At 33.4% G+C, this 22,808-nt stretch overlaps 1 protein-coding gene across 4 annotated transcripts in view; it reads right to left on the reverse strand.

Annotated features, from left to right (window-relative positions):
* LOC140452879 (uncharacterized) overlaps nucleotides 1-22,808 on the reverse strand; it is a 560,593-nt gene that overhangs the window by 383,928 nt on the left and 153,857 nt on the right. Inside the window, exon 1 of one of the 4 annotated variants that reach the window (XM_072547234.1) lies at nucleotides 15,373-15,426. The exons of the other annotated variants lie outside the window; for them this stretch is intronic. The gene's annotated coding sequence lies outside the window, so the exon portion shown is untranslated. Of the gene's footprint in view, nucleotides 1-15,372; nucleotides 15,427-22,808 lie in introns of those variants that run through there. 4 annotated transcript variants of the gene reach the window in all.

Genomic DNA, 22,808 nt, shown 5'->3' on the forward strand with positions numbered 1-22,808 from the left:
AAAACAGAAAAATGTAAATAATTTATGGAAATATATGCCCTATGTCGCCTATATCCTGTATACATTTCGAAATAAATCATTTCTCGTGTTTATAATTGTTGACAGAGCTATGGAACAATTTATTCTCTTCAAAAAGCCAAATTTTGATTTGGAATTCGCACTATGTGAATATTCAAAAGTGGAAATAATTTGAAAGATTTGTAGGCAATTTTGAATTTTGTGGATCCATGGAGATATTTCCTTTATGTGTCGCTGAACAGAGCGTATAATTTTCCTTAATTAAAAAAATTACAAATACAACGAATGCTGATGCTCAAAAACTGAAAGAACAGCTTTCCGCTTTATGGTTTTGCTAACTGCGGCGGTTTTTGGTTAATTAGGGCACTTACACAACAAAAAACATGAAATAGAAAAACAGCAGCTAAAAGGCTAACACTGAAATATTTATTCATTTTTGTTTTATTTTAAAATTGCTAACCACAATGGCATAGGTACATAAAAATATGAAGGTACGTCAATACAATTATTAATAAGAATTGTTGAAAAAAGAAAGCAACAATAAAGAAGAACAAAGGGCTAGTAATAAATTACTGCAGAAGGGGTTATAGAAAAGACATTGCTCAAAGTATTAAAATTAAAGAGCAAATTAAGGTGAAAACAATTAAATCCGAGGAAGTTATTCTTTAATAACACATTAAACACTTAACGTATAGAAGTAAAATTTTTATAACGAACGTCATTTAAAATTATTTACAATATTCAGAAATTCAATTTTTAACGTATCACTGAGAACTGTCAAAAGGATCTAACCTTATATACTTGCTTAATACAATAATAAATATCTAACTGTGTTAAACAGTTAGATACTTATAGAATGGCTGCTATCGACCTTTGTTCCGCTACTAAAAACCAAGAACCCCAAACATTGTAATTACTATAGAATAATCAGCTTAATGTCACACTTATTAAAAACATTTTTAAAGATTATACATGCAAGAATATTCAGAAAGTGCGAATCGGATATGAGTAATAGACAGTTTGGCTTTCGTAACGGCTTAGGAACAGCGGAAGCTCTTTATAGTTTCACAACTCTTGCCCAAAAATGTCGAGACCAACAAAAAGATCTTTCCGTTGCGTTTAGAGACTATGAGAAAGCTTTCGACAAACTTAAACATAACATTCTCATGGAATGTCTAAAGAGAAAAGGACTCGACAAAAATGACATTAACTTAGTGAGAAATCTCTATTGGAACCAACAGGCTGTGGTTCCAACACCATTTTTACATATTAGATGGAAATAGCACGGATGCGCAACAGATAAGTAGAGGAGTGGGACAGGGCTGTGTACTTTCACCATTACTATTTAATATATATTATTATTAAATAACCGAAGAGTTATTTACGCATGCACTTGAAAACTGTACAAAAGGGATCAAGATAAATGGTGAAAATATAAATAACATCCGTTATGCTGACGATACAGTCATTATCGCTGAAAGTGAGACAAACCTGCAGACGTTACTAAACACAATTTGTGATACTGGGGAACAGTTTTTTTTAACAATAAACATAAAGAAAACAAAAACCATGGTTATCAGGCCATTAAGAGGGGCAAAGTGATTACAAGGATCCAGATAAAAAATGAAGAAATTGATTGAAAGTGGACAAAATAAAATACTTAGGAGTTTGGATTACGGAAGATCTGAATCCGAAATCAGATATTCGCATAATGGACCGATCATATTACGAACGAAATGGTGTTGCACAGAATGGGAAGAGACAGAGAACTTTTGACCACCATTAAAAGGCGAAAGACAGCATATTTGGGCACATACCAAAAATGGGTCTTGGTAGACGACAAATATATCCTGGCTGAAAAACAGAAGATAGAGACGAATTTGCAATGATTATAGCCAACCTTCATTAGTGGAGACGGCACTAGAAGAAGAACTGTGTTAAAAAATAAGAAATAGGCTATATTCATCAATGCCTTGTGTGACTTCTTGGTTACACAAACACGCCATCAATTAATGTTGATTGTAGCTCAACTTAACGCTAGAAATCTACACGCAGTTCAACTTTTCGTTACTAGATGTCAGTGTATTCAATTTGTTACTTTAATTCATTCAACAGTTTGGAAGAAAAGAATAGTATAGCGTTGTGAATTTATGCGTATTAACGAATGTGCAAATTATGGAACCGAGATTTGAGTAAGTAGTTTTATTAGTTGCCTATTAAGACTTTCCGGCAATTTAAATAATTATTGATATAGTTAAGAAAGTAGGTTATGACATAAAGAATATTACAGGCAACCTCACCCATTAACATAAAATTTACATGAGACTGAATCACACTGTTACTAAATGGTCACACTAGGCTAATAAGAGATATAATTAATTTTTTATTTACAAGAGAGGTTTGACGCTGCAGGAAGCCTGGATATGGTTTATGTCGATGACAATGATCTAACCGGCATATATATAAATCCACCTGATCCAAATGTTGTGACTCATGAGGATTCGGCTGACGAGGATAATGGTGGATTTGTAGATAACCTGTCGCGAAGACAATTATTAGAAGAAGCCGAGCTGGGTTGTTTTGATGGTGCACCAGAATAAAATAGTGTTTTTAATGAGTTTAAAGACGAGCAAACACCACGTATGTCATCACTTGATACAGAACCTAATACTAGTTGTTTGAAATCACTAAAGGAAAAAAAATAAAACACTAAAAGAATTTGAATCGATGGAGATTTTGTAAAAACATCCTACTTTTCCAAAGCAGACTATTCACAATTTAAAAAAATATGAGCCCTATAAATTTAAGTTGATTTTCGATAACGAAATGCTAGGCCATATTTTAGACGAAACATACGCTCTTTTTGTGAACTGTCCTGATCCGAAGATAAATTTGCACGAGCTCAAATGTTTTTTTTTGTATTTTGACTGTGTCTGGATACAAGTATCTATCTGGAAAAAGGTTTTATTGGGACAATGGAGCAGACATTTCCAATAAAATGGTGAAGGATTCAATGCGTCGCGACAGGTTTATCCAAATAATGCGTTTCATGCACTCTGCTGATAATACGCAAATGGATTTAAATGATAAAATATGGAAATTGAGACCAGTAATCAAAAAATTACAGAGTTCTTTTCTCAAATATTATCAACCAACTGAAAATATGAATTATGATGAGTCGATGGTGAAATATTATGGTCGCCCTAATCTTTCATAATTGTAAACAATTCATTAGGGGAAAACTGATAAGATTCGTTTATAAAGTATGGTACCTTAACTCCGAAACTAGTTACCTTATAAAGTTTGAGATATATCAAGGGAAAAATACAAATTCGAACGATTTTTACCCACTTGCATTTGGAAAGGCAGCCGCTCCGCTTGTCTCGATGTTGTACACTGCCACAACACAAGCTGCCTTATCAAATCTATGAAGATAACCTTTTTACTGGATTCAATTTAATGGTGTATTTAAAGAAAAAGGATATGGTGTCACAGGAACAATAAGAGAGAACAGAATACCACAAGATTATGTTGACAAATTGGATGGATAACGCCGTCGTAACAATGACATCAACTTCATATGGTGTGCATCCTATTCAACAAGTAAAACGTTATTCACATTCTGAAAAAAAAGTTGTCCAAGTTCCTCACCCACATGTTGTTGGAATGTATAATAAGTTTATGGGAGGCACTGATAGAATATATGAGGATTTAACAAGATACCGTATAAGTATTTATAATTATATAATTGATGCTGCAGTGCAAAATTCGTGGATACTTTATAAGTGTTCAGGAAGACCGATAACTAATTTGAATTTTCGACGTGAAATCGCGACTACTTACTCACCTTACCAAATTCAGAAACCTTCCCATTAGACCTGGTAGACCAACAACAAGTAGAAATAGTCTATCTTTTAACAGAATCTCTGACAACATTAGGTACGATGGTATTAACCATCTCATTATACCTGTTCCTAACAAAAAACGAAGGCGGAAGAAAAATAAAGGGAACATATCCAGAAATAAATGCATTTTAACTAACCAAATTAAACTGAGTAATTTAACCAACAGATGCGATGACACAAATTGTAGCTTTTTTACAACGGGCGAGAACGGATCTTCACAACTAAATTTCTATGTTTTATTCTACCATTCGTCTTTGAGAAATCATATTCTGTATTGCAAACAAAAGGTACCGACAACAGTGAGGTGAGTAAACAACCCCCAAAGGGCAATTTAGGTTTATTGCCGTATTATATTGTGTATAAGTGCCGCCATTTACTTAAAATAGATGAGTCTTAAACTATTTTCATGGGAAGATATTTATACGGTTAAGTAGCTACAGGGTGAAATCAAATTTTGTTATTTTATAATATTATATTGTACCTACGTACGTGATTCAAAACAACAACCACAAATATTTTCCGAGCTGCAGTTTGCAAAATACAGATTGGTACGATGGTCGCCAACATCCGAAACGGATAGGCACTACAAGAAGAAGAAGATATTAACGAAAATTGGACAGGCTGTAATCACCGAATTTTTGACATGTTACAATGGAAGGTCCCACACTGTTCGGATAATTACAGACTATCTTGAATAGTTAACGATTTAAATCCCATTGAAAATATTTGGGTTGAGATGGAGAGGCGTTTACGGAGACATGTGTCGGTTCGCAGACATATTGGTACAGGAATGGGGCAATGTTCCACAGAATGTGATGCAAAACATATTCCGTCTTTTTCTATATGTCTTCACTGCCAGAGAAGAAAATACTGGCTATTATCCATAAATCCCTAATGAGTGTGGGTAATAATTAAGCAATTATGATATCCAATATAATTTATTCCAATACCTACTGTTTCCAAAATTTTACATTTTTAATTAACTTTTAGTCATATGCATTTTATAATTGCAGTTTTTAATGAAAGTATGAACAAAAAGCGGGTATGTTTTTCGACATGCTCATTATTTGACAAATTCCAACTGAAAACATATTCATAATTTTAATCAGCCCAACGCTACATTATCACAGACACTAAATGGGAAAGTTATTATTTTGTAATAACATTGGTATAATGTGTTTTAAACCATTTGCACATACATTTTCCAAATACTATTTACCCTCTCATCAAATAATACTTCACAAAAAACTTGAAATTTGACCCGCCATCAAAATATAATTTCGGGGATGTGTGATTAAATTAGTGCGAAAATGAAGCAATTTACATTACCGCTTCAACCATTGCTTTCATTTTGTTGTCGATTAATTGAAAAATTGAATGATTTCGCTTTTGAATTTTTAAACTCAATTCTATTATTTTATATTAAAGCAATGACAAGTATTTGCATGACGTGCATTGTTGTTACTACTATCGAATTAAAATTTAATTATAGTATAAAAATATTCCGGTGCTGGATAGATAATGAAAAACTAATATTGTGCACGTCAATAAAGTAATTTTAGAAATACGATTTCAGCAATGGACTGGTAAAGCCGGCGTCACACCATCAGAGAGTTAGACTTATTTTTACAAAAAAAGTAATGATAGTATTGCTATCCATTGTTTTTATGCAATTGTTCGATATAATCTTCTTCTTCTTCAAGTGCCATCTTCGTTCCGAAAGTTGGCGATCATCAGGGCTATACGTATTTTCGAAACTGCTGACCGAAACAATTCGTTGCTGCTATAGCTATACCATTCCCGTAGATTCTTTAGCCAGGAGTTTCGTCTTCTTCCTATGGACCTTTTTCCTGCTATTTTCCCTTGCATAATTATTCGAAGCAGGTCATATCTTTCGCCTCTTGTAATGTGTCCCAAGTATTGCAGTTTTCCTTTTCTTTATTCATTCTTCTCAAGATCTCGACATTTGTGACTCTCTCGACATTTGTGACCTACCAATCTACCCATACTTTTTGGAACCTATCTTTATTTCTTTTTGTTTGTTTTAGTTTCCATTCTGTTACTCCACGTTATGTGTATTCTAAGATTATCCTGCCACGTACCCGGCTCAAACTGCATAGTTTTTGTCAATTATTTTATTAAATCTGTTATTTTAGTTCTGTTTCTATTTATTTCTGATCCTGCCCGCACTTAAATTCCCAGAATTGCTTGTTTTACAAATTAATGAAGCTTCATTTGGTTAGATATTGTCACCATGCTTTACTCATCGCTGTATGTATATTTTAGTTGTTCTTTATCATCCCATTCTACTTGTGTGAAGTCCTCTAGAACTAAAGTGATGCGTTCTGCACATACGATGACCTCAATATAGCAATTGGGGTCATCCTGAAGGGGGAGAGAAGATATTCTGTTCAATCTAGAACTCGCTGGTTTCCCCCGTAAAAAAAAGAAATATGCAATAAATGGAATCTTGATATACGGGGAGAATCAAAACTACCACAAAGTCTGTTAGTATTATATAAATGTTTATATATCGTTGCGAAACTGCAACATTAAAGTAAATAGCTTTTGGGGGAATAATGTCGCGTTTGTGAACTCCTGACTGTATTTATATTTTATTGGTTTTACTTGATTCTTTATCATCCCATTTTTGATATGCTTACAGGTCTTCTGGGATTAAAGTGAATACTTTTGGGGATATATAGTCGCCTTGTCGAACTCCTCGCTAGATGTCTACTTTATTTTGGTAAAGTTCGGCTTTTAAATATGTGACTTACATTCCTTATGCACGGTCAGAAACAGTAAATATCTATTGGATTACGATAAAATTTACATTATCTTGTTTGCCAATTATGTTTCTATTTCGTGTCTCCTTACGTCACAAGTAATTCCAGCTGATTCTCGTCATCCTATTCTACTTGTTTCCAGACGTCTTCTAAGACTAAAGTAAATAACTTTGGGGAGATATTGTCATTTTGTCGAACTCCTCGCTGTATTAGCATTTTATTATTTCTAGTTGATTCATAAATCTTAACATGCACCGTAGAGTTTTAATATATTTTTAATGATCTGAATATATAATTAAATAAATGATCACTTTTATCAAAAATATTACACTAGTTCTGTATGTATTACAAGTATTATGACACTAGTAACTACATTAGTTTAAGGAATAATTTGAAATAAGCAAGAACGTAAAAAAATAGTACAAAGAGTAAGTAATATTTAGAACTCTGTTAAGACGAATAAAACATTTGCGATCAAATGAACTGAACTCATAAAACAAATTCTAGTCGGAACACCAATGAATCTTGTTTCAATTTGTAATCCAGAGTAGGAAAGTGCCACAACCATAAAGTTTCGATTAACAATGAGTAGATAGAAGTATGTGGGCATTGGAGAAGTCTCTTGATTCATCCTCGTCGCCAATTAAGATACACCCAAGTCTCAGTCGCCGATGAAGTTTGTTTATGGACGCCGTAAGCGAGATCAGCATCAGAGTCGGACCCTCTCTAGGGGATACACGTTGTGTAACATGGGAAAATGCGGTGATTTTAACCCTTTCCGGTACATTACCGCAGAGCCGCACACCCTTATCTCCCTCTCGCAATTTTCATAGTTGTTCCATACAACTTAAATTGGTAGAAACTTTCTATAATTGACTATTAAATGTATTGGAACAAAGTTGGTAATAAAAATTTGTGATACACTAAATCTTCTAACCATCGGCGTGTTAGATGGTGGTACTAAATAGCCATATATATTATTTTATTGTTTTGAAACTGCTTCCTTATATAATATATTTCTTTGGAGACAACTCGCAATTAAAAAAACACTCTGTATTAGAAGTTTTTATTACCATTCTAATTGCAAAAAACCTACTTAAAAGTATTTTTATTAATTTTATATGCTGTAAATTAATTTAAATTTAAGTTATCGTAATGCAGAAAAGATTCCTTTAATATTTGGATTGTTCACGAAAACTCCACTGACCGTATTTATGAAGTCGGACCATATTTATGTAACTTGTTCTATTATACTTTGTCTAAATAACTAACATTTCGTACAATTAAGAGTTTTTCCCTTGAGTCGGTAAAGCACATTAAAATTACTTACATAATTAATTTTGAAAAAATCATTATTTTGAAGTATTATAGATTAAAATGTGGAAGAGAAGCTCCATGTTCTCAGTGTGTTAAAAAACTTTGTAGTGTGTACAAAAGGAATGTAGAACTATACAAAGGAGATAGATCGATTGTTTATATATGGATATATACCCGCAGAAAACTAAACAAACATCTTTGTCCTCGTTGATTTCAAGAGTAATTTTCCTCAAAATACGAGTGTCGATCCAGACATAAGGTTCCCAAAGAGCTCCGGTCCCACGGGAATATGCGAGATAAAATTCGGCAACACCGTTGCGCGCGGCTATTGCCATTGTTGATCCCATCAATTGCAAAATTCGTAAGATAATTCGCAATTTGAACACCAAAGAGAATCCACCCATGAATATTCATCGTCAGTTGGCACACGTTCAACACTTCCGAAAGTGGTTCAGGAAGTTTAGTACCGGTCGGAAAGAAGTCCACGATGAAGACCTCGGAGGCGGTTATTGGGATGGTCCAACGTGAAATGCTCCATAACAGAAGAATTAACGTTCGTGAAAATATGCTTAGATTCCTGTGGAGATTTTACAGTACAGTGGAAAAAGATTTAACAGTACAGTGGAAAGAGCTTTGACTCAAAAATAAGGGTATTAAAACAGAAGGAGACTCATCAGTTTTAAAAAAAAATCAAGAAGATAATGAAGGATTTTAAGACTCCATTGTTGAGGGCGACAAAAGGTGGATATTTCATTTTACTACCGAAACAAAAACCTTAACTACCTAAACGAAACAAAAATCATAACAGTGGTATCACCCGGGGTCAGCAGTCGCAAAGAAGTTAAACAAACTTCTGCTAACCAAAGTGATGGCCAGTGGTTTTTGGAGTCATAAGAGGATACTGCTGATTGATTTTATAAAACCTGAGACAACAATCAACTCAGACAGTTATTGTACAATTCTGCTGTACTATATTATACATATAATTGTGCAATACTAAGAAAATGCAGAAGAGCTAGCCGACAATGCCCGACCTCACGTCTCCCCTAAAACACAGGAACGTTAACACACTTACGTGTCATGCCCACCCGCTTGCAATTCGAACCTCGCGCCTAGTGCCAATCACTTCTTCCCGAAGTTTAAGGAATGATTGAGCAACCGATGCTTTCGGAGCAATGAATTCTAAGATCAGGTGGGCTGCTTCCTCAATGGGTTAGCAGCGGAGAACTACGACATTGGGATATAGAAATTGTAGCACCATCTATAAAAATGCGAAGAAACAATGGCGATTATGTAGAAAAACACAGAAAAGTTTGTTCTTTCCAATATCAATTTCTATGAGAATTAACATTGTAATAAACAAGTAATAACTTGAATTGGATATATTTCTTCTGTTAAAGCTATATTTAGTTGATGTTTGACTTCCGCTACTGGATCATGTCTGTTACGAAAAATAGTTTTCAGATATATCTCAGATATGCTTTTTATGCTATATGCTATAACAATTCCACGTTTTTTAATAAATAGTCTACAAAAACATTTACGACACTTGGATGTTAAATTAAAGAAAATAGATGGTGAATATTTAAATAATACTTGGTGAATATTTAAATAATACTTGTATTGCGGACAACATTATGCGTAAAATTTAGAACAGAATAAAGGATACCAGACCAGAATATAAATCCTCTCCTTTATGACTAAAATTTGGTGATTGTTTTTTGTAATTGTATATTGTTAAATGTCTGATTTTTGCAATGACGTGACGTGACCCCGTACTTACACTAGGTTTTATACTTCAGTATACACTGAACTATAACTCCACGGTATGTTGTAATATCTGTAGTAGTCAGCGATAGAGAAGTAGCCAGCGGTTCTCTTAGATATTTCGTCAATTTTAAATTTTCTTAGATCATCTTCATTTGCTTGACAGCAGAATATATCTTATTTTTTTGCCTTCGAGATGTTTATGTATCGAAAACAGAAATAATGACACATTTGGTACCCAACCAGAACATCAGTATTGGTAGGCAAAAGTAGAACTTGTAGATAAATATAAATACCTACGACATGAAATTATGATTGACAGGAATAATCAAACCTACGAACTAAAGAGATAAATCGATCTTGAGTGGACAGCATAATGAAAACTGAGAGAAACTTTTAAAAGTGAGCTGCTCACATGCCTGAAAAAAAAAACAGTTTTGAATAATGCGCCCTTCCAGTCTTGACAAAAGCCTCAGCTACCAAACTAATAGTCACACAGAGAAGAATGGAGCCATCCATGTTAGGAATAACTCTGCGAGACAAACTAAAAAAAGAAAGAGGTCAGGAGGAGAACCAAGGTGACTGCCGTCATCGAAACGATCATCATCATTGGTGCTACAGCCCTATAAAAGAGGCTCGACCTTCCCAAGTCTATTACGCCACCCAGTTCTATCCATTGCCAACTGTTGCCAGTTTGCTGCGCCTATTTGTCTACCATCCTCATCTACACCATCCCTCCATCTGAGTTTTGGCCTACCCCTACTTCAACTTCCCACAGGTTGCGACATAAGGATTCTTCTAGGAGGGTTGTTCTGCTGTGATCTTGCCACATGTCCTGCCCATCTTAGTCTTCCTATTTTTATAAAGGACATCGAAAGGATAGTCAGACTAAAATGGAGATCAGTAGGACGCATAGCTAGAATGACGGATGGGCGATGGACAAAGAGGTTATTGGAATGGAGACCAAGGGAAGGCAAGAGAAGCGTCGGTCGACCACATACAAAATGGGTTGACGATTTAAAAAGAAAAAATAAGCAGTGTCGGCAGTGGACTTTTGAGGCTGGATGGTGATGAAGAGAATATAACTTAACGTAATATTTTGTTCAGATTTCGCCGATTTTATGTAAACATTTTGATTTTCGTTGTTGGTCGGTATTGAAGTTGGATCATTTTCGACGGATAGAACGCTTAATGTCCTTTGGAGCATAACCGTATTATTCTAGCACGTTTTCTATAGGTTTCAACTTTTTTGCCAAATATTCGCCAAATAGAACAATCGGTTCCAAAAAGGATATGGCTATAAATATTAAAAATACAATACCTTTTCAAGACCAACGGAAAATTCCAATACGGATTCTGACCACGCCGAGATCTGTGGAACCGATAGATCTCCGGAACAAAGTACGATTACAGTAACCAATATGTTTAGGTTTAAACGAGTTTTCACTAGATACTGAGTACTGTCTAAAGTAAAGAATTTTTATTTAAAAACTTTAGTATCTATCTAGTATTTTTACATAATAGCATTAAAGTTACATTAGAGAATATCACAATTTAATCACGTGTATCTAGAGTGGCACAAAATAAAAGTTTTAATATTTGACCGCACATTCATTTAAAAGAATCTATTGTTTCGCAAGTTTTAAGTGGGGATATCACATTTTCAAAGCGCCCCCAACCATTTTATGTATACTTAACTTGACTGCCAACACAAAAGCTGCTGTCCATTGTACGGAGATTTGAATTGAACAGGAGACATATTAAACCACCACCAGGCCAGATTGGATCCACCCTCCGCTACTGACTGACGTAACAAGACGGGCGCCCAATCTAGCCACATGTGCATAGAACCCTGTGCTTACCGCTTAGTTATTGTTCTATTCTTTATTGCTGTCATAAACTAATGCACTCTATAAAACCTTCATGCATATGCTCCACAGTCCGCCGTCCTTCTCTACTCCGTTAATAAAGATTACTAACGAGCTCACAGAGAAAAAAGCTCTTGTATAAACAGTTTATTAAAGAAAATATACGTCCGTCGTTTGCTTGTTAATAAATTATTACGAGACGTTCGCTTTAAAATCGCTTAATGTTTCATAGCACCGATGTACATTAACAAACAATGCGTTCAATTAAAAAAATATGTTTATAGTCGCTTTAAAGTGTCCAATTTAATTAAAAGATTTTTTTGTGACAAAAATATGCACACACCCCAATCGAAATTCACTAGATAAAGAATGGTATTTACCAGAAGACGTTTTCTAGGAGCGATTTTTTTTTAGATCTTTATGAGACAGTAGCATACTCTAAAGAGTTTCCGTTAATAGGGTTTCTTAATATCGGAAGGTACATTTATAAAATGTAACTCTTCAAAGCTCGATCATGAAGCAAGTCAAATGCGAGGTAAACATTCAGTTGCGTATAAGATACACCATTTTTTTTTAAACGGTCACTTGCTAGGGATATTAAAAGAAAAGGAATAGTCACAGAAAATCGGCATCCTTACTTGTGCTACATTTTAACTATTATTATTCAACTAAAATACTGCTGCAGTTTTGTTGGGTGGATGAGTTAACGCGATAGGTTTCTGGGTTATTCTGTAGTTATTCCAAAATTGGAATATCCTGAAAAATAAGAGGTACTAATTTCATCGCGCATATTTAGAGCAAGCTCAAAAGTAATATAGAAAAATATGATAACACTTTGCCATTTATTGAGTTATGAAGAGCTTTTCACGAAATAATTATTCAGGACATATTTATATACCATATACTCAATTGAGAAGGCTTATCCAGAATGAAGTCGCATTCCTTAATATTGAAAGATAAGCCTTGTTTTATTATTCAGTAAATAAACGTCGTTAAGAATTAATTTTTGATGAGTCTCGTACGTAGTTATCTGCATATTTCTAGTTCAAGGATTTACAATAACCACTGGAGATTACAATATCCAATCCGCTTTTCAGTTTTCGTGTTGTTAAACGTTTAATTTTCACAGTACTGTACTTAAGTTAAAACCGATAAGAGTGTAAGAAAGTAAGTCGTTTAAGATTTTCAGCATTATAACTTGTCAACTTAAATTTCGTGTATTCGACTTTTATGAGTACTTAAAGCAATAATTTACAGTGGCTATTTACGTCATTGTGTACCTTTACTTTTAAACAGTTAAAAACCATCGGCTTTTGCTAATTAAAGTAAAAACGTGTGCACAAGCATAAGCAGCTCTTTAATCTAAAAAATCACGCCAAGTTAATAAATCTCCGATTATCTGACAGAGTAGAAAATCCGCTCTAAAGCACGAACAGAACGTAGAAGAGAGTGTCATAAACTTTGTTAGCATGAATTCAAGGAACTCATAATTTTCAAGATCTCTTGTTTGCTTGTAACGTCGTCTTAGGTGTTGGCTACAGACTTCCAGTCCCGAAATCGCTTATGTTCCGTCCACTTCCAAAAACAAACTGCAGGCTAACTGCCATTAACTTCGTTGGAATATAGTCCAGTTGTTGATTTGTCCACGTTATTTAGTTGGATAAAAAAAATTACCATCGCATCGGTATTGTATGGCAAGTTTTTACTATGTACGTATTAGTAAACTAATATTATTATCAATATAAATAGACAATAAAATAAATATTAGTTGTTGAAAAAATAATGTAAAAATAACGGATAAATATAAATGTAATGAAACATTTAGTGCCACATAAAATATAAATTCTTACATATTAAAAAAATGATAAGTAACTAGAAACACTAGAGAAGGAAGAAGCAAACAGCAGAGCTGAGGCATCGGATGTAATTGCATTACTACTTTGCCTAGGCTCAAATCAAAGACATCTTCATTTATAGGGCTTCACTATGAAATGAAATATTTCAGGATCACATCTGGACATGAGTTATATCACACCAATTGTAGAGCTCTTAATAGACTGAGGGTGTTGAACTGCACGAGTAATTTTAAGTGGGACTATATCGTTAACAGCCGTTGTGACTGTAGAGACACTATGCAGACTCTAGATCATCTATTAGTTTGTGCAGATATTCTGTGTGTGTCTTATGAAGATTTTTTTTTAACCACCAGGCCAAGCAAGTTGTTCAGTTCTGGTATAATAAAATAATGATTTTTACGCAATACAAAATAGAAATACACACATGTACATATATATGATGTTCACTCTTTAAATCACTAGACAGCTGCATCACAAATGACTCAGAATATGATGAGATGTTTTTTGCGAATATTACTCAAGTGAGCAGAAGATGCATGGTACGGGGGAAAAGTCTTGACTGGGCGATGTCCCAGAGAGCTATTAATATTTTAAAATAAACTTATTTTATACTTAAATTGTGGCTTATTCCCAATAAAAATAGTAACTACGTTAAGATGTCACAAAAAATAGCTTCAGAACAATATCCCAGAGAGCTGGTCTTTCCAACTCGTAGAAATAAAATAGAGACGCGACAAAAAGAGATGGCAAAGAAGGGAACTCTGAAATGAGTCCGCAAAGAAAAATGTAGGCACACAGGCAATTCGAGTCAAGGACTTTCTCTTCTCTAAATAGCTCTCAATGATCTCATTCAATCTCACTTCTGTTCCATAGGCTCACTTTAGCACAGTAGGACAGTTTTAAGAATATTGGTCATTTAGCAGAATGTGGCAGCCGTAGCTCAGCGGCCAATATTCTAAGTTGGGGCGCTTGAGGGGCTAGTCTGCATCAATACTAGTTACATGAAATCGGGTTGAAGATGTAGTTGGCGCCGTAACAATCCGAAAGGATTTCTATTTATTCTAAAATTCTATAAAACCAACTATGATGTAAGGAACTAAATGTTGGGCAGTTAAAAAGAAAGATGAACAACGGATGCATGTGGGGGAAGTGGGAATGCTTAGGTAGATTGGATGAGTGAAGTGACAACAACGGATTAAATTAAAAATGACTACATTAGGAGTGGCACCAATTGATGTCAAAATAAGAGAGGTTAAGACAATTTGGGCATGTTTAAGACGTTTCCAGACGTTAATGACCCAATAAGAAGAATTGCTGATGTGCGGGTTCCTGTGTTTTTGCAAGGAGAATGATGATGAGACAGCTAGTAATAATATTATTGCAAAGACAATCACAGTTGTTTCGAGTTATTATAAAGCAAAAATTCAAGAGAAAATAAGTAGTGAGAGGGATACGGTGAACTGTTTCAGTAATCCCAAAAAATGGTTTAACTACTAATCTAACCAGCTCTTTAGCGCAGCAGTAAAAAGAATCCAAATTAACTAAAAAATAGTAACTACCCAGCAGACTTCAGGGGAAATCATGCACATCCAAAAACGGTCAAAGAGATAATCATTGAAGATCTGAGAAAAAGATAGTAATAAAGCATGAATATAGCAACTGTTCAGGTGACAAATATGAATATAACAAAAGAAAATAAATAGAATGATCACATCAATAGCATGATAGAAGATTTAATAGCTTGAGTCGCGTATAGATTGACATCAATGGCAAAAAAATATAAGCAGTCTAAGGAAAATATATTGAGACGTTCACATTAGTAAGGATGTTAATATCGAAAAATAAGCGTACCTACTACTACGAGACCGTACTACATTAAAGCCAAATTAAAGTATGCAAAAACTACTTGACCTTACGCCGAACAAGAACAATATACCCGACTGGTCAAACATTCTATTTTTGCCAATGGCTATGTTTTTGTTCTTGGCAGGCCCGCACAACGGGGACGTGTCTTGTTCAAACATTTTTTGCTCGGTCTATAATCCACACATGGTAAATACTGACACATAAGTTCACATTTATATCCGAAAAAACAAGTTTACCAGAGACATTTATATTCGTTCGGTCGTTGTTTTTTGGCGACGAGAAAACTGTTTACTGCCGATCTTTCGTTCTAATTTAACACGTTCCAGGTCGAATAAATTCGGTCAGTCTACAACAACTGAAACTGCATGAGAGAAAAGAAATCCCTGGCAGTCGAACACCCGATGAATCTTGCTTCAATTTGTAATACGGAGGAGGAAAGTGCCAAAGCCGTAAAGTTTCGATTAACAGAGATCGCTACACTGATAAATGTAATTTGTGAAATTGGTAGAATCCACAGAAACAAACATTGTGAGTTGTTGCTTTCTCGCAGGAACTGAGCGAAAGAACCAGTTATCGGAATTTTATTGTTCGGCATTAAAGGTTGCAGCCACAACATTTTATTGCTTCCTATAAGACGATAATATTGTTCAAGTTTACTTTTTCCTTAGAAAATAGTAGTTGAAGCTTTAAACAATAATACTAAAAGTTACTCGTTTAAATTACATCTCACATGTACTAAAAGTAATTTTATATATTTTATTTACATTATATATTTATATATTCCAATTTTTTGGTTAATTATTTGTTATCTTATACTGCCTATCCATTTAGAATTACGGCAATTATACTTTTATTTTAAATACCGTTGTGCCGAACCGGTAAGTATTAAGTAAGAGAAAAGTCCGAAAATTCATTTTTTGCCTAATCATCTCTAACCCTAAATGTGTCCTTGTATAACTAAGTCGTTATCGTTGTTTACTGCGTAAATGAGGCAGCCACAGTTCATCGTGGAACGGAATAGAAAAGTCCGAAAATTCATTTTTTGCCTAATCATCTCTAACCCTAAATGTGTCCTTGTATAACTAAGTCGTTATCGTTGTTTACTGCGTAAATGAGGCAGCCACAGTTCATCGTGGAACGGAATAGAATTGAACGGAACTTGTTAAAAGCCTATTATCTAATTTCCCATAGTTTTGTAAATGGGAACCACGATAAATGGATCGAAACGGAATTGCCTGAATTACCAACTTAACAAAAATTTTAGTAGTTCCGGAACACTTTCTACTATTCAGTAGAATGTTTGCAAAAAAGTGCAAAGCACAGAAGACATGTTTAGGTTATTTCCTATACGACACAGAATGGTCTGCAAAAGGAAATATGGCACTTTATAAGAAGTCAAAGAACAGAGGTAAAGGAACTAATAGAACCAAAACACATAGGATCAGAAATAAACACACATCACAACAACATTCAAAACAGCAAATACATTGAGATATACTCTGCCCATAACCAAACCAAACAACACACAGGAGAGATCAATAAACTGCATCTATAAAATACCTTGTGAATGTAACAATTTTTATGTGGGAGAAACCGCAAGACCACTAAGTGTCAGGATAAACGAGCGTGAATGATACATCAAAAACAGAGACTTTAACGGATCCCAGATATGCAAACATGCCTGAGACAATAAGCACAGAGTACAATGGAAAGATGCATTAGTAGTCATGAAAGAAACAGTCAACAAAAAGAGGAAAATCAAAGAAGTAGTCCTCACCTTAGTGAAGAAAAACACACTTTTTCGGTTTTCTACCTATAAATGTGTCTGACTACAAATTATCCATGATCAAGATATATTGGTATGTAGAAACGAATATTCAAAAAGTAAATATAATAGCAAATATGTTTATTTTCTTTTTTATTGTTATGGTTCTTTTTAGCTGGTTTTGCTAGGAGCAAAAATATTTCACTAAGTTTCAAATAAACAAACATGTTTCAGTGGGAACCTACTCTACAACTACTTGGATATGTTGTCAACTAGATATACCGGTAATTAGAGAATAGGTTTTTCACTGACCTGTTTGGTCAGTTTATATCAATTTTAATTCCTTAAAACTTCAAATACATTTGTCATTTTACATTTCTCATTTTTGTTAAGTTATTTATTTTAAAGCCACTAGATACAAACTACCTACTAGCAGAAATGAGATATTTTACAAAATATGTGCTAGGATTTAACAAACATTAGCTGCATAAAACCAATTTCTTTAGAAAACCCATACAATTTGAAAACTTTTTCAAAAGCTATACGGATTATATCAAATATCCTATTTTTAGTAACATTAAAAGAAGTTTACAAAAATAATGCATGGCTAGCAAATTTCATAAGAGTTTCCTTTTAAAGAAAATGTTCTTTCCTGTCAGAAGCTGAGATAAAAGGCTTCCGTTTCGCAGCATCACTGCTGGATTGGAATTCTGAATTAAAAAATAAAGAAAAAAACGACATTGAGCCATTTGTTCGTTCTACAACAAAATTTATTAGCATTGCCAAATATTTTGTTGTTTCATTTTTCATTGTTGGTATTATTGCGGTGTCGGAATGAAAATAGAAGCGCGAAATATGGTTTCGAGAGCACGAAGCCATACTCGTACCCATTGTTTTCAAACACAAAGGTATCAGAATAAGAATTTCTGTTCTCTCTCTCTTCTCTAGCTTGTTATTTCCCAAATAAAATTTTCGATTCCCGTCCGACCGATGGCGACGAGCTGAATTTCATATTCATCGTAGTTGAGGAGCTAAATGGCAGTCAAAACAGAACGACAATTTGCGAAGTTACAGCTTTTTGTTCAAATGTGCTCAGAGATAAAAATAAGGTTTAAAATATATCTTTAATTCTTTATTATCATATATATGTAATATAATTTATACATAATATTATGTATATGTCTATATTCCTTAAATTTGTTAATAAAATTATTTATTTAATTGGATCTTTTCATGCCCATTGAACGATATATTTTGGATTAGTAAATATTCCTATTGTTGTTGTATTTGTTGTTTTTTAGATAACTTTACTTTACTCCTTAAATAGTTGCAGTAAAACCGATGATCACCTATCACCAGTTCTAGTTCCAGTACTATAACGGATTTGTGAACTATGTTTGCTCAAACATTTAATAATAATCCTTGTATTGGAGTGTATGTAATATTTATTTAATTTCAAGTTTACTAAATCATTTTTTACTTAAATTTTAATTTAATTAATTTAAATTTATGTTCCATAAATCAAACACATATAATATTGGCACAATTGCTATATATCTTGTATCAGACAGCACCCTAATAAGGGTTACTATATTTTCAGAATTTAGCTTACCATGTACCATTGACATGAAGATGCATAGCAAATTATATTATGCGAAACCGGTCGCTGGTGGTAGAATAAATTGATTGTAACTAAGTCTTATTCTTATTTCTTTTTACCTATTTTATTTAATAAATTCATGTCTCTTTGTAATAGCATTCGGGCACTATTTTATGTGAATTGCTTCGTATATTTCCCTTTTTTGTGTTTTGTTCTACTTTTAGTATTTTTGTTTGCTCAAAGTTGAAAGTGTGATCTTGTTTTTTATGTTTGTTAAGGGGTGTCGTATTCCTTTTATTAAATTTATGTGACTTTAATTTAGAATGTTGGCGTTGACTACATTCCAGAGAAGAATAACCACTAGATTATTATATAGTGATAATTTGGGCTTATGTGATATAAGTATCCCTCAATGTATTTTATTGCATTTTGGCCTATACAAACTAATTTACATTTTATTGTAGGTTTTTATTAAAATTTTCGTAAAAAATATGACAAAATTAATTGATGTATTTTAGATACTGTTTTGAAAAAGGCATGGAGTACTTGTCGAAAGGTCAACTACTTCGTTTTCTAAAAAATATAAACTTAAGGTTCAAGAAAATAAAACAAATTATTTGCACTACCATTGCAACTGCAGATAAATCTCTTTCAAAGATTGTGCCATAACCTTTTCTTTTCTTCATCTAACTCCTTTTTTCTTGTTTAAGTTGTTTTGCTATTACATCGTTTCAAGTCTTTCTAGTTCATCTTCTAGTCGTTTGAACTTGCTTTAGTTTCCCATATCTTTTTGACCGGTATTCATTTTTTTAGTCGCTGCAGGTCATCCCACACACTTAACTGCCTTTTTTCAACATACTCTGCCATCGACTCTTTTTTTAATTGATCTCTTACAACACTGTTTCTTATTTGATCTCTTCTAGTTGTCAAATATTTGTCTTAGTCTGTTTCGTTATTTCTTTCTTGTTGATTATTGTTCTTACTATTGCCTGGTATTTTTTTAAACTAAGGCGCGCCCTTTATGAGCGCAAAATTAAAAACTAAAAAAAACAATGTTTTAGTATTAAAAGTGCCCAAGTTTACTCATCGAGATCTTTTATAAGAATGTTTAAACTTGCATTTAGGCACTTGTTCTCAAAATAATAATTTTTATCGATGGTATTCAGCCTTGAAACTGGTCATTTAGCACTAATTTTATTACCAAAAAAAAATAATCTAAGAAGAAAGTTACTTTGGACCTTCTTTGTTTATAATGAGCCACAAAATCTTAGCACTTCTTGCGTGGGCCATATTTACGAATGTAATGATGCATGGAAATATTTTTCGCAACGAAGCAGAGGTTTGTGCCTTTTGTAAAGCATATCAACTAAGTATTTCTTTTGATCTGCAATAAGGCAGTATATCCAAAAGTATTACTTTTTATCTACAATAAAGCAACAATATAGATAATATTCAAACTTTTATTTACTTCAGTTGAATACTTTTATTTGGATAGTTCAACAGTTCAGCAATTCAAAAAGTTTTAACGTTTTTGTTCTGTGTGTCGTAGTAACTTACCTGAAATAAGAAGAAAACAATATATAAATATTTGTTATATATAAAGTATAAAAAGCATTAACTTAAATAGAAAATCAGGTATCAAAATGCTCCCATTTATATAGATATTAAGACCCCACATCTTAACAAAATCAAATTAACAAACAGAAACAGATATGTTCAATGGGATATGTTCTAACGATTCAACCGTTTAATTTTATTCAAGGACTACTATGTTATTTCTAACTAAATGACAAGTATCAAAAATATTAGTCAAGACTAATTACCTAACTAGCCTAACTAACCTAATCTAATTGCTAAATGCTGATTTAAGAATAATCATTTGATTTTGAAATTAACGTGGTGATGTGTTCACTCACAATAAGTAAAATGTAGAATAGAGAAGGCTAGGAGTGCATGCAACAACATGACCAAGCTCTTTAAAAGCTACAACCTTAATCTTAAGATAAAAGTAAGGCTCCTACGATATTATATCTTCTCGATATTATACTATGGAGTTGAATCCTGGATACTTACTGAAGCGATGGAGAAAAAACTTGAAGCATTTCATGGACGGACAATATAACCAACGAGCATGTACTACGAAGAATGGGGAAAGAAAGAGAAGTGACGTATACGATTAAAAAGAGAAAGTAAGAATATCTCGGACACATAATGAGAAACGGCAATAAATACAGATTACTGAAAATAATCCTTCAAGGCAAAGTATTGGGAAAGCGAGGTATTGGGAGAAGAAGAATATCATGGTTAAAAAACCTAAGGAAATGGTTCTCCACAACAACAACTAATCTATTTAAAGCATCAGTTAATAAAATAATTATAGCCAAAATGATTGCCAATATTCGAAACGAATATGCACCAAAAGAAGAAGAAGATGTGTTCAAAGTTGAGTGATTTATGATATTTAAATTTGAGGCTTTCTACAGTGACATGGAACATACTTGTGGAAGCTAGGTACCACTAGATATACATACACACCCCCTCACATTAAGAATTAATCATAATATATAATAAGTAAATAAATAAGTTAAAATAAAATAAATCGCACATACTGAACACTAATTAACAAATAATATTTTCACACACACCCACACAGATAAAACATTGTAAACTGACGAAATACTGATCACATATAAGATCACATACAAAACTTATAAAATAGAGTCTAAATAAAATAAAATAAGATATCTACATACATAAATCAACACACTATAAAAATTTTTAAACATTTATATATGATGATAAATTGTCTTATTATGACTGACAGTTGCACTTCTTAAACATTCTATGTCCGTATTGAATATCTATAAAAAAGCATGTCCTATGTGTTCCAGGTTTCCTATCATAAACAATAAAACACATGACACATGACACAAGAAATTTGACCGCCTTGTCATATCACCAAAAAACAAAACGATACGAGACACAAAAAACCAGAAAACTTTTAATTTTAATTTCTAATCCTTTTTAAACTCTAAAATTAAAAAGTGCTCCGAAATAAATATAAATGTTATCCAACTGATGACACACTGAGATAATTCCTTGTACTGATATATAAGTGTCATGATATTTTTTATCTTCTTCTTATGGTGCCTATCCGTTACGGATGTTGGACACTAACATGGCTATTCTGACTTTGTTGACTGCTGCCCTGAAAAGTCCGCTAGTGGTTAAGTTATACCATTTTCGCAGGTTATGCAGCCAGGATATTCTTCTTCGTCCTGGACCTCTTTTCCCATGCACTTTACCTTGAAGTATGGTCCGAAGCAGGTTGTATCGTTCTTCATTGCGCATTATATTCCAGGTATTCTAGTTTGCGACGTTTTATGGTTATGACTAGTTCGCGCTCTTTACCCATTCTATGTAGTACTTCTTCGTTGGTAGGTGGTACTCGTAACTCGATGGTAAAATTTTTTATATTACAAATAAAACATATAAAAATTTATATTTTTATATAACTCACTATTAGCTAGGTCCAATATATTCTTAGTACCCCTTTAAACAATTTTTTGAGATGCACACATATTGGCTTACATATATCGTGAACAGCGAAACCTGTCGTCCAATATTTGTCTTAATAAGTACCTACAACTTAACACGGATTGTGAGTAAAAGACCTTTCTCCTTAACATTCATTAGTCAAGAAATTTACTATCATCTTCTTATATTTGTCTCTCTTTCGAGTATTTCCCTTTCCTTTAGAATGTTTGTTATTAGGTGTAGTTGACAGTAAAAGTTTTCTGTGTTCTGTGTATCTGCGTCTATTATATTATTCAGTGTAGCTACCACTCCGAGATGTTCTTATCTGGAATTGATCTAGTGCGAAGACATTGCGTCGGAAGATATAGTTCTCCTGAGAGCATTTCATCTTCATTGATGTTCATCGTTAGATATATCACATCTTAGGACGCACACTATGCAAATATGTATTATCATTTGTTTTCTATATTTCATACGGAATATGGAACCTAAATTTGAAACTGAAGGCTATCCAGAAAATTCA

Source organism: Diabrotica undecimpunctata, chromosome 1 (genome assembly GCF_040954645.1).
Source record: "Diabrotica undecimpunctata isolate CICGRU chromosome 1, icDiaUnde3, whole genome shotgun sequence".
Taxonomy (NCBI): domain Eukaryota; kingdom Metazoa; phylum Arthropoda; class Insecta; order Coleoptera; family Chrysomelidae; genus Diabrotica; species Diabrotica undecimpunctata.